This window comes from Heterodontus francisci, chromosome 4 (genome assembly GCF_036365525.1).
Source record: "Heterodontus francisci isolate sHetFra1 chromosome 4, sHetFra1.hap1, whole genome shotgun sequence".
Classification (NCBI taxonomy): domain Eukaryota; kingdom Metazoa; phylum Chordata; class Chondrichthyes; order Heterodontiformes; family Heterodontidae; genus Heterodontus; species Heterodontus francisci.
In genome coordinates this window covers 46,742,471-46,749,689 of record NC_090374.1, presented here as the reverse complement: position 1 = coordinate 46,749,689, position 7,219 = coordinate 46,742,471, and positions in this window count along the sequence as shown.

Sequence of the window (7,219 nt, the reverse complement as noted above, 5' to 3'; positions counted from 1 at the left end):
ATGATGCTGTCAGGCAGGAACTGAGGAGCATAAGTTGGGAGCATATGCTGGCAGGGAAGGGCACGGTCGAAATGTGGAACTTTTTCAAGGAGCAGATAGTAGGGGCCATTGATAAGCATGTCCCTGTCAGACAGGGAAGGGATGGTCATGTGAGGGAACCGTGGTTGACAAGAGAGGTTGAGAGTCTTGTTAGGAAGAAGAAGGATGCGTATATAAGGTTGAGGAAAAAGGGCACAGGCATAGCTCTGGAGGGATACAAGATGGCCAGGAAGGATCTGAAGAAAGGGATTAGGAGAGCTAAGAGAGGGCATGAAAAATGCTTGGCGGGTAGGATAAAAGAAAACCCCAAGGCCTTTTACGCGTATGTCAGAAATATGAGGATGACTAGGGGGACCGTAGGTCCGGTCAAGGACAATAGCGGGAGACTGTGTGTTGAGCCGGAAGAGATAAGTGAGGTTTTGAATGAGTACTTCTCTTCGGTATTTACGAATGAGAAGGGGTGTATTACTGAAGAGGACGGTGTGAAACAGACTGGTAAGCTCGAGGAAGTGCTCGTTAAGAGGGAAGATGTGTTGGGGTTTTTGAATAACTTGAAGATAGACAAGTCTCCCGGGCCTGACGGGGTATATCCAAGGATGTTATGGGAAGCAAGGGATGAAATTGCAGAGCCGCTGGCAATGATCTTTTCATCTTCTCTGTTGACGGGGGTGGTACCAGGTGATTGGAGGGTGGCAAATGTTGTGCCCCTGTTCAAGAAAGGGAATAGGAACAACCCTGGGAATTACAGGCCAGTTAGTCTTACTTCGGTGGTAGGCAAGTTGATGGAAAAGGTGCTGAGGGATAGGATTTCTGAGCATCTGGAAAGACACTGCTTGATTCGGGACAGTCAGCACGGTTTTGTGAGGGGTAGGTCTTGCCTCACAAGCCTGATTGAATTCTTTGAGCAGGTGACCAAGCAAGTGGATGAGGGTAAACCAGTGGATGTGGTGTACATGGATTTTAGTAAGGCATTTGATAAGGTCCCCCATGGTAGACTTATGGAGAAAGTCAGGAGGCATGGGATAGTGGGGAATGTGGCCAGTTGGATTAAGAATTGGCTAACTGATAGAAGGCAGAGAGTGGTCTTAGATGGTAAATACTCAGCCTGGAGCCCAGTTACCAGTGGCGTGCCACAGGGATCAGTTCTGGGTCCTCTCCTGTTTGTGATTTTTATTAACGACTTGGATGAGGAAGTCGAAGGGTGGGTCAGTAAATTTGCAGATGATACAAAGGTTGGTGGAGTTGTGGATACCGAGGAGGGCTATTGTCGTCTGCAAAGGGACTTGGATAGGTTGCAGTGCTGGGCTGAAAAGTGGCAGATGGAGTTTAACCCTGAAAAGTGTGAGGTCGTCCATTTTGGAAGGACAAACACGAATGCAAAATACTGGGTTAACGGTAGGGTTCTTGGGCATGTGGAGGAGCAGAGAGACCTTGGGGTCTATGTGCATAGATCATTGAAAGTTGCAACTCAAGTGGATAGGGCTGTGAAGAAGGCATATGGGGTGTTAGCGTTCATTAGCAGAGGGATTGAATTTAAGAGCCGTGAGGTGATGATGCAGCTGTACAGGACCTTGGTAAGGCCTCATTTGGAGTACTGTGTGCAGTTCTGGTCGCCTCATTTTAGGAAGGATGTGGAAGCCTTGGAGAGGGTGCAGAGGAGATTTACCAGGATGTTGCCTGGAATGGAGAATAAGTCTTACGAGGAAAGGCTGAACATTCTAGGCCTCTTCTCATTAGAACGGAGAAGGATGAGGGGTGACATGATAGAGGTTTATAAGATGATCAGGGGAATAGATAGGGTAGACAGTCAGAAACTTTTTCCCCGGGTGGAGCAAAGCGTTACAAGGGGTCATAAATTTAAGGTGAAGGGTGGGAGATATAAGGGGGATGTCAGGGGAAGGTTCTTTACCCAGAGAGTGGTCGGGGCATGGAATGCCTTGCCTGGGGAAGTTGTTGAGTCAGAAACTTTAGGGACTTTCAAACGGCTTTTAGATAGGTATATGGATAAAGGAGAATGATGGGGTATAGATTAAATTGTCCTTGACAGAGGACAAAGGATCGGCACAACATCGTGGGCCGAAGGGCCTGTTCTGTGCTGTATTTTTCTATGTTCTATGTTCTATGTTCATATGCCTTTTTCACCACCCTATTAACCTGCCCTTCTGCCTTCAGAGATCTATGGACAAACACACCAAGGTCCCTTTGTTCCTCGGAACTTCCCAGTGTCAGGCCATTCATTGAATACTTCCGTGTCACATTACTCCTTCCAAAGTGTATCACCTCACACTTTTCAGCGTTAAATTCCATCTGCTACTTTTCTGCCCATTTGACCATCCCGTCTATATCTTCCTGTAACCTAAGACACTCCACCTCACTGTTAACCACTCGGCCAATCTTTATGTCATCCGCGAATTTACTGATCCTACCCCCCACATAGTCATCTATGTCGTTTATATAAATGACAAACAATAGGGGACCCAGCACAGATCCCTGTGGTACGCCACTGGACACTGGCTTCCAGTCACTAAAACAGCCGTCTGTCATCACTCTCTGTCTCCTACAGCTAAGCCAATTTTGAATCCACCTTATCAAGTTACCTTGTATCCCATGTGCATTTGCTTTCTTGATAAGTCTCCCATGTGGGACCTTGTCAAAGGCTTTGCTGAAATCCATGTAAACTACATCAACTGCACTACCCTCATCTACACACCTGGTCACATGCTCAAAAAATTCAATCAAATTTGTTAGGCATGACCTCCCTCTGACAAAGCCATGCTGACTATTCCTAATCAAATTTTGCCTCTCCAATTGGAGATAGATTCTCTCCTTCAGAATTTTCTCCAATAGTTTCCCTACCACTGACGTGAGACTCACTGGTCTGTAGTTCCCTGGCTTATCTCTACAACCTTTCTTAAATAGTGGGACCACATTAGCTGTTCTCCAGTCCTCTGACACCTCCCCTGTGGCGAGAGAGGAATTAAAAATTAGGGTCAGAGCCCCTGCAATCTCCACCCTCGCCTCCCACAGCATCCTGGGACACAAACCATCCAGACCTGGAGATTTCTCCACTTTTAAGCCTTCCAAAACCTCGTCACTCCCTATGACAATTTGCTCAAGAACCTCACCGTCTCTCTCCCTAAGTTCCATATCTACATCCTCTTTCTCTTGGGTGAAGACAGATGTGAAGTATTCGTTCAACACCCTACCAATGTCCTCTGGCTCCACCCACAAATTTCCCCCATTAGGACCTAATGGGTCCTACTCTTTCCCTGGTTATCCTCTTCCCATTGATATACTTACAGAATATCTTGGGATTTTCCCTACTTTTACCAGCCAGAGCTTTCTCATATCCCCTCTTTGCTCTCCTAATTGCTTTCTTAAGCTCCATCCTACACTTTCTGTACTCCACTAATGCTTCCATTGATTTGCTCTCCTTGTATTTGCTAAAAGCCTTTCTTTTCCTTCTCATCGTACCCTGAATGTTTCTGGTCATTCATGGTTCTCTGGGCTTGTTGCTCCTACCTATTACCCTAGAGGGAACATGTTGGGCCTGTACCCTCCCCATTTCCTTTTTGAATGCCCCCCCACTGCTCTTCTGTAGATTTTCTTGTAATTCTTTCATGGGATGTGGGCATTGCAGGCCAGGCCAGCATTTATTGCCCATCCCTAATTGCCCTTGAACTAAGTGGCTTGCTAGGCCATTTCAAAGGCATGTAAGAGTCAACCACATTGCTGTGGGTCTCGAGTCACATGTAGGCCAGACCAGGTAAGGACAGCAGATTTCCTTCCCTAAAGGACATTAGTGAACCAGATGGGTTTTTACAACAATCAACAATGGTTTCATGGCCATCATTAGACTAGCTTTAAATTCCAGATTTATTAATTGAATTCAAGTTCCACCTTCTGCTGTGGTGAGATTCGAACACATGACCCCAGAGAAATATCCTGGGTCTCTGGGTTATTAGTCCAGTGATAATACCACTCGGCCACCGCCTCCCCTTCCCAACAAGTAACTCTTTCCAGTCTACCTTGGCCAGATCCTGCCTTATTTTACTAAAATTCGCTCTCCCCCAATCCAAGACCTTTTTTTGCAACTTGTCTATTTCTTTCTCCATAACAAGCTTAAATTGTACCATGTTGTGGTCGCTATCACCAAAATGATCCCCCACCAACACATCAACCACCTGTTCGGCTTCATTCCCCACAATTAGGCCCAGCACTGCACCCTCCCTGGTTGGATCCTCTACATATTGAGCTAAAAAGTTCTCCTGTATACATTTTAAGAACTCCACTCCATCTAAGCCTTAACACGATGACTATCCCAATTAATGTTAGAAAAGTTGAAATCACCTAACATAATTAGACTATTATAGGGTAATTACCCTAATATAATCACCCTCCAACACTACAAACCTCCAAGATAAATGAGCTTATCTAATTCTGGCCTCTTGAGCATCCCTGATTTTAATTGCTCCAACACTGGCGGCTGCATCAGTTGCCTAGGCCCTAAGCTCTGGAATTCCCTCCCTACACCTCTCCACCTCTCTACCTCTCTTTCCTTCTTTAACACATTCCTCAAAACCTACCTCTTTGACCAAGCTTTTGGTCATCTGACTCAATACCTCCTTATGTGGTTCAGCGTCATATTTTGTTTTCTAATGTTAAAGATGCTATATAAATTGAAGTTTTTGTTGTTATCAGTGCTGCTAGGTCTGGCCATAGGGTAGGCTAGTGTCTAGTGCCCCAGATCATTTAAATGGTCCAGAACAGGAAGACCTGCCTATTCCAGGGACTGGCTGTAGCAGGTACATTACTCTGGTGTCTAGTACCAGGGCAAGGGAAGGAGTTTCCAATTTCTAGATCTAGATGAAGATGTTACACACTTGTGTGAGTTTACTAGAGGAAACAATGGGAAGATTCAAGGTTGTTTATTTTATAGTTTAAAAGAGCATACTCATGTATTACAGCAACCTAAACATTACTGCTACATGGAAAACCTTATACTTTTACTTATTGATAGTTACTAAAGGAAAGATAAGGAATGTTTTAAATGAGAATTATCCTCAAAAATATTTGCTGAGGGTGGGAGAGACTGACTAATGGAAACTAGGGGTAATTTACACAATGGAAATTAAAATTAGGTCAGATATAAAATGGGCTTCTAATTCACTATGACTCTTTTTACACCATCTCACAGTCAGAATCACACCCCTCTCTGGGAACCATGATAACAGATGGAAGTGACTGCAAGCAAAGTGGATGGAACATAGAGCAAAATGAGTAGGAAATGGGGTGGGGGGGGGGTGGGGCGGGGGGGAGGTGGTGGGGGGAGCATATACCAAAACCTTATAGAAAAATAAGTGAGTTAAGTATAGCTCTCAAGTAGGATTGATATCCAGTTGAAACTGGAATAGTAGGATCATCTCTATATGCAACTGGGGAATGTGCATAAATAACTACATTCGATTCATTGATTGCAGGGCAAAATGTCAGCCTGGAAATTCTTGTTTCTACATAAAGGATCAATGAACATCAGTAAACAGATGGGTTTTTATGATGATCTGGTTATTACATGGCCTCCATAACTGATACTAGCTTTTTATTCCAGATTTACTTATTAACTGAACATAAATTTCCCAGCTGCTGTGGTGGGTTTTGAACTCACATATCAGAATCATGACTCTAGGCTTTTAAATTAGTAGTCCAATAAAATAAACACTATGCTACCATACATGTGGTCAATTATCTCAGCCCCAGGATATCACTGCAGGACTTCATCATGGTAGTGTCCAAGGCCCAACTATCTTCAACTGCTTTATCAACGACCTTCCCTCCATCATAACGTGAGATTGGGGATAGTCACTGATGTTTGCACATATTCAGTTACATTCGCAACTCCTCAGATACTGAAGCAGCCCATGCCCTGATGCAGCAAAACTTGTGCTGATAAATGGTGGGTAACATTTGCACGACCTCCAACAAGAAAGAGTCTAACCACCTCCCTTTGATATTCAATGGCATTACCGTTACCCAAATCCCCCACCATCAATATCCTGGGGACACCATAACTGGACCAGCCACTTAAATATGTGACTACAAGAACAAATCAGAGCCTGTGTATCCTCCAGCAAGTGACTCACTTCCTGACTCCCCAAAGCCTGTCCACTATCTCACAAGGCACAGGTCAGGAGCATGAAAGAGTACTCTACATTTACATGCATGAATGCAGCTCCAATAACACTCAAGTAGCTCAACACCATCTAGGACAAAGCAGCCCACTTGATTGGCACCACATCCACCACCTTAAATAATCACTTCCTCCACCACCGGCACACCGTAGCTACAGTGTGTGCCATCTACAAGATGCACTATAGCAACTCACCAAGGCTTTTTTAATAACACCTCCCAAACCCACAACCTTTGTGCCCTAGAAGAACAAGGACAGCAGACATGGGAGACAGTGGCACAGTGGTATGATTGCTGAACTAGTAATCCAGAAGCTCAGGTGAATGTTATGGGGACACAGGTTCAAATCTCACCTCAGCAGCTGGTGGAATTTAAATTCAATTAATTAATTCAAATGAAAGTTAGTCTCAGTAATGGTGCCATGAAACTGTCATTGATTGTTGTAAAAGCCCATCTGGTTCACGAATGTCCTTTAGGGAAGGAAATCTGCTGTCCTTACCTGGTCTGGCCTACATGTGACCCACAGCAATGTGGTTGAGTCTTTACTGCACTCTGAAAAGGCCTAATAAGCCACTCAGTTATTGAGGGCAATTAGAGATGGGCAACAAATTGTGGCCTTGCCAGTGATGGCCACATCCCATGAAAGAATAAAAAAAAAGACGCATGGGAACACCTTCACCTGCAAGTTCCCCTCCATGTCACACACCATCCTGACTTGGAACTGTATTGCTGTTCCTTCATTGTTGCTGAGTCAAAATCCTGGAACTCCTTACCGAACAGCACTGTGGGAGTACCACACAGACTGCAGCGGTTCAAGTAGGTGACTTATCAGCACCTTCTCAAGGGCAATTAGGGATATAGCCTCTGAGTCACACAGTTCAGGGTTCAAGTCCCACTCCAGGGCATAAAAATCAAAACTGACACTCTAGTGCAGTATTGCGGGAGTGCTGCACTGTTGGAGGTGCTGTCTTTTGGATGAGACCTTAAACCAAGA